Source organism: Cryptomeria japonica, chromosome 3, assembly GCF_030272615.1.
Source record: "Cryptomeria japonica chromosome 3, Sugi_1.0, whole genome shotgun sequence".
In the NCBI taxonomy this organism is placed as follows: domain Eukaryota; kingdom Viridiplantae; phylum Streptophyta; class Pinopsida; order Cupressales; family Cupressaceae; genus Cryptomeria; species Cryptomeria japonica.
The window spans coordinates 261,141,361-261,150,573 of record NC_081407.1 but is presented as its reverse complement, the minus strand read 5'-3'; positions in this window follow the sequence as shown (position 1 = coordinate 261,150,573).

Below are 9,213 nucleotides of genomic sequence, written 5' to 3'. Positions count from 1 at the left end.
TTCCTGGATAATCAAATCCTCTATCACAAAGCTTGATCAATCTATACTAGGTTCATAATCTTGGATATATCTTTCCTATTTTGAACCTAGGTTATATCAAAATTAGAATCGCACCAACATTGGAATCAAACAAACTTGTAAATGGTCAGATGCTTATATGAGTTTTAAGTATCACCTTAAGAAAAGAAAACCCAGTTATAAAGCTACTCAGAAAAGAATAACTTTTTGTATATCATTCACAATATCTTATTAAAACATAGGACATTTCTACACTATTTTCATCACTGCTTACGTGGCTACAGTACAGAGTTTGATGGTGAAATTTTCTAAAGATGTGCTTTTTAACAAAGAGACGCTTTATCACAACGAACAAACAATAGTGGTAAAATCAACAAAGCACATCTTCCTAAACCAATAATCACTTCTTGACTTTGTCCTTTGGAAATTTCAACAACTTTGAAATAATCACATGCTAGTTTGGACTAGAGCTCAATACGAACAACTTAGAAAAAAACAACAAATGGAGGAAGAAGATAATCCTGTATTCCAAACTTTTGGGTTTACCGTTGTTGATGGAGAAGCAATCAATAGCACTATTAGAGACCTCGAGCAATATTTCAAATTTGATAGGCTAATGGAAAAATTGTTGGCAAAGCAAAAAGAGAAATATCTCTTGATGTTGGCTAAATCTGGAGCTAAACTACCACAAGACTTTAACATAGAAAGCTTGAAACAAGATGTGGAGGCAAGTAACACCCAAAACATAGATGATCCAAATAACAAAGATTTGAAAAAGAAACTCATGAAGAAACAAGGAAAGAAAGGGATGACACAAGAAAAGAGCGCAGTGATAAAAGAACTCACGAAGAAACAAGGAGAAACTATGTGGATAATCCATTGTTAAACCTTACTCAACAACTGAAAACTCTACAACAATAGATACAAGACATGCAAAATGGAACAAGCTCCAAGAAGTATTCATTAGAAGATATATGCCCATATCCTTTCAATAAGAATTTGAATATGATACCATTTTTGCAACATTGCGAGATTCCTAAATATGACAAATACGATGGAAAATCCAATCCTTGAGATCACATTAGGGAGTTTTGTACTATGAGCATGTAATTTTCTCATGATGAAACTTACTTTATGCATCTTTTTCCTAGGAGTTTAAATGGACAATCAATGGAGTGGTTGTCAAGATTACCATCCGAAATCAAATCTTTTGAAGAACTTGTGAATAGATTTATTTCACAATACTCCTATAATATAAGGAATGAGATAACAATGCTGGATCTCTGCAATATTAAACAAAAGAATGGCGAGTCTTTTATGATCTTCTTACAATGATGGAAATGAATGTTTAATAGGTACCCCCGAGATGTACCTAATCAAGAAAAAATGGACATATTCATTGATAATCTTATTAGTGAAATGAGTTATCGACTAAGAATGCAATGTCCTCCTTCTTTTGCCAAAATGATCGAGAATGGTCTGAAAATAGAGAACGCGATGGTAAAGAAAGGAGAGATAAAACTTTGCAATAATTCATACAACAACAACAACAACAATGACAAACCCAAGTTCTGGTCAAAGAATAGGAATGTCAAGAATGAAGGGAATGACGATAATAGTGCTACAAAACAACAACAATCAATTTTTAATCTATCAAGTCAAATCCCAAGCAATAACAATCCAGAAAACAATAAAGCCAAGTCCTTCTTCTCTAATCCTCAGAGAAAATTCACAAACATTAGAGAACCTTTAGAATCAGCTCTAAAAACTCTGCTTGCCAACAAATTGATTGTTTTACCACAAGCAAGAAGTTATGAACCACCAGTCAAGCCAAATTGGTGGAATGACAATCATTTTTGCAATTACCATTGGAATAAAGGTCACCAAACAAATTATTGTCAAAGATTGAAACACCTTATCCAAGATCTAATCGATAATGGAACCATCATAGTGGATAGCCATAAGACAAACGAATCACACCTAGCTTTCAAAACTCCACTTCCAAATTATGACAAAGGTGAACCATCCCAATTAAAAGATGACAAAGGAAAAGCCAAAGTGAATTACACTTATACATATTATGATGTGGTAAATGTTATCATTGTTAAATATAATCCATCTTCAAAACCGATCAATGTTATTATGAGAAGAAAAGAAAAAGTTACCTTTCCAGGTAGAGAAAAAGACCCAATATCCACTTCACAACAATACAATTTAGTAGAGAAATTACAAAGAATACCCGCTCAAATATCAATTCTGGAACTTCTCAAGGTTTCACCTATGCATAAGGAAATTTTGGAGAAAGCTTTAGTGGAAACAACAGTTTCAAAAGATTTGGATATAGATCAGTTCCAGAACATGGTAGGACACCTTATAGCTCCTCATTTCTTATCATATTCTGAAAATGATGACGCATCCTTACAACATCCTCACAATGCTCCCTTACATGTTGAAGTGACCATCAATAAAACTCATGTTAAACATGTACTCATAGATGGAGGAGTCAGCTTAAACATTTGTGCATTAAGTTTGATAAAAGCTTTGGGATATTCAAAAAATGCAGTAGACCCAAAAAAGAAAATAACCATCAAGGCTTATGATGAAGAAGAATGTTCTTCTAAAGGAATTGTTGTGCTACCAATAAAAATAGGACATGTGGAAAGGAATACATTGTGTCAGGTTTTAGATTTGATCCTCTCTTACAACACTCTTCTAGGAAGACCATGGATTCATAAGATGCAAGCAGTTCCTTCTACATACTATCAATGTGTAAAATTTTCTCATGAAGGACAATAGATCATTGTAATTGCAGATTCTAGTCATATTGCAATAATTTGAAGCCAACACAAGAAACAAGAGTTCCACATAATAGAGAATCAGTATATCCTACTAAATAAATTCAAGCAAAGTTATGGGAAACTTTTGAGAAAAATCTCAAATTAAATGATGAAGGAATGGGAAAATATTCTTTACATAATTTTCCACTTTCCCCTAAGTCATATGGAGAGCCTATAGGTATTCAATTAAAGACATCAGAAAGATCAAAACATATGTTTAAAGAAACATTTGTTAGTGTTGGAACTCTTGAAGAAGAAAATGAAGACAAAGACATTCTTGGTTGGTTGTACAAGGATGAAGATAAAACTATAGCAATAGCAGTAGAAGTCAATATTCCCATAAAATAATATGGCAAAGGTTCTGAAATCATGCAACAAAAAATGGGATATGGACCAATTGGTAAGCGACATCAAGGTATTTCAGAACCTATTTGTCCACACTCACAATCCAAAGAAGATAATTCTGGGCTTGGATATCTAAAATCCAATCAAAAGAAACATAATTGTCAACAACAAAAGTAGAGAAAGAAATTGGTTTTTGAAGAAAATTGGCAAGAAAAACTACATCAAGCGACAGAAATAATAACCAATAAAAAAAAGAAGCAAGAAGAACATGAAAAGAAAGAAGAGGAGATTATCATCAAAGGTAAAGAAAAATCTTGTACACAAGTTCTCAAAATACAAACAAATGGAAAATCTGAACAAGATATTCCAAAAGTAGTAAAAATAGAGATGGCATAAATCAGAGAACTTTTTGCACCATGCAACATTCCGGTATGGTATAGTGGAGTAATCCTACATCAAGATTTAGAGACAGATTCAAATGAGTATGAGTGGGGTCCAGATGTCTTATGTACTACATCAAGTAAAGAATACAATGAAGACCAAGAAGCTATCATGAAAGAAGACTTGTTTATTACAAAACAAAAGATGGAGTTAGAAAGAAGGCAAGAAAAACTCAGAATTCAGAGAAAAGAGGTGTATGCAAAAAGGAAAGGGAATGACAAAGACAAAGAAGTAATGCCACAAGAAATACAAACAAGGATAGATCAAGCATTTGGAAATATAAGATTTTCATCAAAAGAGGAACAAGATGTATTCAGATGTGGCAAAACCATAGAAGAATTAAGAGATAGTCAAGATGGATTGACTATTGGTCCAAAAGAAGTTGAGTTTGAAAGGAGATAAAATATAGAAAAAGAATCCTCTTTATCATATACACGAGTATGTCAACTCTAAAATGCAAATGAGGTCAATCAAGAAAGAATTTGCAGTATTAAAGATGTGTATGTTGATATAATTCATTCATTCAAGGGACAAATGTCAGTTGAAGAACCACTTGAGTGTGAACTACAAAATACTCATATTGATTTTGTTAGAACTAATTGGGAGACGCTTGAGAAAGACAATTCTCAAAAACATTTAATCTATAATAGTACCTATTCTATGCTAAGTTATGATCATTATGTCATGAATGTTGAAGCACCTAATTATGACAGTGATTATGATTTACCCCTTATTCATCTTGAACTAATTGATTGGGATAATTTAGACAACCCTAAACTAAATGTCTTTTCAAATGATCATGAATTAGCTATGTACCTTAATGTTGTTGAACCCATCAAACCTAAGATATCTTCCATTGCAGAATCAAGTGATGTTTCTCGTAGTCAAGAGAATACCAAACTTTCCAGTCGCAAAAGAAAAATAAAACAAGGAAAGAGACCTATTGTTGAAAACCATTTCATGGCAACACTAGATCAATAAAAAGAGAAAATAAAGGACATATCTAATGGTGAGAACCTCTTTGAGGCACCAGAAGATGGAAAGTTTGACATTCTTCCTACATATTTTCAAGAGAGATCTGCCATCCTGATAGAACCAATAGAAGCAGTAAATATTGGTACATCAAGGGATCCTAAAATACTTCATTATGCTGCCTCATTATCAAAAATAGAGAGGAAAGAATACATGGAATTCCTTAAACAAAGACAAATAAATTTTGCTTGGTCATATGTAGATATGCCAGGACTTAATCCAGATCTTATCATGCATCATCTTAATGTGGATTTAAAAGAAAAACTAGTTAAGCATAAGCTAAGAAAGATGCATCCACACATTGCTCTTCTTGTAAAAACCAAGCTAAAGAAACTATTAGAAGTAGGTTTTATAGGACCTGTTGCTTATCCAGAATGGGTTTCAAGTATTGTACCAGTGTCAAAACCAGATAAAAGCATAAGATTCTGTACAGATTTTAAAGATTTGAATAAAGCATGTTGAAAAGATGATTTCCCGCTACCAAATGTTGATATTATAGTGGACTTGTCAGTAGGGCATGAGATGTTTTCATAAATGGATGGCTTCTCATGATATAATCAAATAAGAATTGCACCTGAAGATCAAGAAAAGACAACTTTCACCTATCCATGGGGAACATATTGCTGGAATGTTATGCCATTTGGGCTTAAGAATGTAGGAGCAACTTATCAAAGAGCTATGATGACAATTTTCCATGATATGATGCATACATTTATGGAATATTATGTCGATGACATACTTGCAAAATCTCATACAAGAAAAGAACATTTGAACATCTTAAGCAAGATTTTTGACAGGCTGGAAAGATATCAATTGAGATTAAATCCAAAGAAATGTGCATTTGGGGTAACCTCTAGAAAACTCCTTGTGTACATTATATCTGCTAGTGCAATTGAAGTAGATCTTGAAAAGCTCAAAGCCATCATGGAGATGGAGTCACCTAGGAACATAAGTCAATTGCGATCTTTACAAGGAAGACTGCAATCAATCAGGAGATTCGTTTCTTAGTTAGCAGATAAATGTCTTCCATTCACCCATCTTCTACATAAAAATATTCCATTCAAATGGGATCTAAAATGTGAAGAATCATTTTTGCAAATAAAAGAATATCTTATGAGTCCTCCAGTACTAGTATCACCAACCAAAGGGAAACCATTGTTTCTCTATATCTCAGCAACAAATGTATCATTAGGAGCCCTCATAGCTCAACATGATGAAGAAGGAAAAGAAAGAGTAGTTTAAAATATCGGTAGAATGCTTGTTGGTTATGAATTAAATTATTCCTCAATAAAAAAGACATGTCTAGTTTAATACCCTAAAAATGGTCATCTAAACCATGGGCCCCTAATCTTGACAACATCACCAAGGTCCTAACAAAAGGCAATTAAATCAATCTTGAGCACATTATTAATTCTTCAATCATCAAATATCACATGGGAAATTAATTACTCAATATTAATTAAATATTTATTTAATTAATTGAATCATTTCCAAGAATATCATTTTGATCAATTATCCTATTTAATTTATTAAATATCCTTGCATATTTAATTAATTAATAAATTGTCATTTAATCATGGTAAGGAATTAATTTATTACAAAAGAGGAATTAATTACAAAGAAAGAGTTGAATTGAAAATAAATAAAAGAATTGAATTGAGAGAGAAATCAAACTTGAGATATTATTTCTTTATCTAAATTTAGAACTTGAAATCAGAAAAGCAATTAAATTGAATTATTGAATTATTCTCTAAGCTTTTCAGAGAAAAAAAAAGAAGTTCAGTTGCATTGAAAAGACCTTTTTCTTGAATAAATCAAATGTATGCATGGAATTATCTATTTTTATCACAAATGCATGGAATTAAATTATTATTATTTCCAATGCAACTTGGACTTCTAATTTGAATGTATTTCAATTAAACTATAATTGTAATCTATCTTAAGGTTAACTAAACCTGATTTCTCAATTATTTTCAATTAATCCTAAATTGAGCTTTTTTTTCATCATCTCTCTTGAGGATTCTCTATAAATTCAATCTTCAGCTCTCATTCCAATTCACCCCAGATATTTTTGAGAACACACTTGGAGATTTTTATCACGCTAATTTCGCTTTGGAGTCATTGAAGACCATTGTGGTTTTTTTAGATTATTTGCATCCATTATTGCTTGCATCCGTATTGCTTGAATTGATTATTGCTTGAATCATTCATTCATTTTTGCATCCATATAGTTAATATCATATAGATTAAATCCTTTGTCTTGGTGTACTCTAGTCATTGGTATTGCTTATAAAAATCTGAGAGCAATCTTATACTCGCATCTTTAAGAAGGCAATTAATCACTTTGTTATGGTTTTTTACTTATTGATTATTGATTACTAACCATACATATAATGACTTAATTGAAGTTGTGTGCTTGCAACTATAGACCCTTTTTCACACACACATCTCTGGCACCCATTGTGGGGCCGAAGACTAAATTTTTCGGCCTCCAAGACTGATTGCTTTTTTTTTTTTTTTTTCCAGATTTTAGATATTTTGGATTTTCATTCGTACATCTTGTACGACATTTCCCATAGGCTTAAATGACAAACTGCAAGTGTCGTACAAACTAGAATCCCATCTCGTATGATTTGGGATCCTATATCGTATGAGTTTTCATACTGTCGTACGACTTTGTATTCTCTAGTAAAAAAAAATTTAAAAGAGGCAAAATTTCATGATTTTATTGATTATTCCTGACGACTGACCCTGATTGTTTATTTGTCTATCTTAGAATTTTTCATAGCCTAATCAGTTTTTGTAGAATGCTTGTCAAAGAATATGCTTGTTGCACAAAGATAATATGACTACTGATTCGTTGTCTTTGTAGGTTACCTAAGGAGAATCGACTAAACATCGTGTATTATTTAAATTCATTTTTAGGAACCTAACTTGCTATTTGGTTAAAGAACAAATCTATCTTTCATGTTTTTAGAAGATTCTGAGAGGTAGGAGAGTATGCTCTTGTCTTTTTCTAGACAATCAGAAATCCAGACCTTTGAGGCTTTTTTTTTTGTTTGAGATTTGTATATCTTTAGTAGACCTGCCCTCCCGAGGGGTTGAAAAACTCTTAAAGCCGTTACGGCCGGTGTGAGGGGAACGACCTAAGTGGGAACAACTAAACACCAAGTACTCCAACCCACTATAAAATAAATGTGATTTGATGAAAATCAAATCAACGACAGTGCTTGGGAATAGCTCTCCTTCGTACCTTTGGGTATATTAAACCTTGGTTTTCAAGGCTGGGAGACCTCTTAATTGAGTTTATACCTCGACGTGCTGAATGGATCCCTGACTAGTTCCAATTAAAATTAGAAGCTACCTGGTTCACCTCCGAAAGGGAGATAATATTTGTGCAAGAGAGATAGTAACTCTCCCAAGATACTTGTCATTTCGTGCCCCCATTAGCATTTGGAGTTAGATAATATGATGTTGAGAATTTATTGTGTGAGACTCAGCAGTTGTATTCTGATTAGCTATTGAGTGTGTACTTGAGTCTACAAGCAAAGGTTTTCTTTCCTCACCAAATTCCTTAGGGTTTGTATGTTGTGATTGGAGTTACTATACATACTACATGTTTTCTATGTTTTCATCTCCAAAGAAAAAAAATTGGAATACTGAAAATTGGAGAAGACAAGAAACAACTCAATGATTAGAAACTTTGTCTGCATAAAAAAAAGTCCATACTAAGTCAAAACTCTATCTATGTCAGAAAATAGTCCATCCTAAGTCGGAACTCTATCCGTGTCAAAAACTACTCCATCCTAAGTCAAAACTCCGTCCGTGTCAGAAACTAGTCCATCCTAAGTCAAAACTATGTCCGTGTTAGAAACTAGTCCATCCTAAGTCAAAACTCTGTTCGTGTCAGAAACTAGTCCATCCTAAGTCAAAAATCTGTCTGTGTCAGAAACTAGTCCATCCTAAGTCAAAACTTTGTCTGTGTCAGAAATTAGTCCATCCTAAGTCAAAACTTTGTCTGTGTCAGAAACTAGTCCATCCTAAGTCAAAACTCTGTCCTGGTAAAAAATCAGTCCATCTCGAAATTGGTCATACTCAGTTGTCATACTCAACAATCGAAAAAAAATCAAAATTTCTAGGCTTTTTCCTGTGAATAGTTGTATGAGTTTGATAATTTATCATGTTGCATCTAATCCTGTGTCGTACAAGTCTTCTTATTTATCATCCTAGACTTGATCCTTTGTTGTATGAGTCATTTTCATTTGTAGTCTGGCTCTGTATCCTGTGTCATATGAAACAAAACTTCTCTTGAGTATTTTTTCATCCTGCACATACCCATATGTCGTATGGTACGAGGAAACACTCATACAAAATAGAACTTTTGTCATCCTGTACCTGCTAAATTGTCATTTGGTTCAGAAAATCTTGTTGTACAAGTCTCTAGTTTTGTCAGAATAGAACAATCAAATTTGCCTAAAAATAGCTTACGGTGAACATAATACTGGTTATCAATTTTCCTGAGCATAAACAGATAAAGACA